Genomic DNA, 962 nt, shown 5'->3' on the forward strand with positions numbered 1-962 from the left:
AGGGAGAAGGGATCTCCAGCCGGGTTGTTCATACCATGATGATGTCAGATCAAGCACGGCAGCACGGGAACATTTTCCTTTGTGGCTTTGGTGGCAGGAATCACACAATGCAGGCTAGATGTCTTCACTGAGGTATTTCTCTGTATATTTTTTGTCTTGTTTACTGTTATTACTATTTATTATTGTTATCATTGCTATTGTTGTTGTTCAGATTGTTTATTACACTGTTGCATTAAATTTCTTCTTATTTTAACCCGGGGTTTGTGCCCTACTTGTCTCCAAGGGTGGGGGAGGGACAAAGGCAATGTGGTCTTCTGTCCCAGCAGCGCCTCAACTATCAGAGCCTTTTTGGCACCCAACATGGGACATGAACCCACGACCCTGAAATTAAGAGTCTCATGCTCTACCGAATGAGCTAGCTGGGCAGAATGTCCCAACCTGGAGCCTCTGGCAGAGAGCACCTGCGGAAACCTGAGGCCGACCTCTGGGCTTTTGCAGCTGGGGACACAAAGGCTCTGAAGCTAATTACACACCAACTGAGAAGGAGATACTGGCAGCGTACGAAGGAGTTCGGGCTGCCTCAGAAGTGGTCGGCACTGAAACACAGCTCCTCCTGGCACCCGACTGCCGGTGCTGGGGTGGATGTTCAAAGGAAAGGCTTCCTCCACACATCATGCAACAGATGCCACGTGGAGTAAATGGGTTGTGTTGATAACACAACAGGCTGAAATAGGGAACCCCAGACAGCCAGGGATACTAGAGGTGATCACAACCTGGCCAGAGAGCAAAGATTCCGGGATGCCACCAGAGCAGGAGGTGACACGTGCTAAGGAGGCCCCACCATATAACGAGCTGCCGGATGAGGAGAAGCGATATGCCCTGTTCACTGATGGGTCTTGTCGCATTGTGGGAAAATATCGACGGTGGAAGGCTTCTGTGTGGAGTCCCACATGATGGGTCAC

The 962-nt window shown here is 50.3% G+C and overlaps 1 non-coding gene across 1 annotated transcript; it reads right to left on the bottom strand.

The window, feature by feature from the left end:
- Window positions 1-352: 352 nt before the first annotated feature.
- Window positions 353-425, bottom strand: TRNAK-CUU. The gene has a single exon. It is a non-coding gene; the product is annotated as a tRNA-Lys (tRNA).
- Window positions 426-962: the final 537 nt, after the last annotated feature.

Source organism: Athene cunicularia, assembly GCF_003259725.1.
Source record: "Athene cunicularia isolate RWA chromosome Z unlocalized genomic scaffold, athCun1 chrZ_part2, whole genome shotgun sequence".
In the NCBI taxonomy this organism is placed as follows: Eukaryota; Metazoa; Chordata; class Aves; order Strigiformes; family Strigidae; genus Athene; species Athene cunicularia.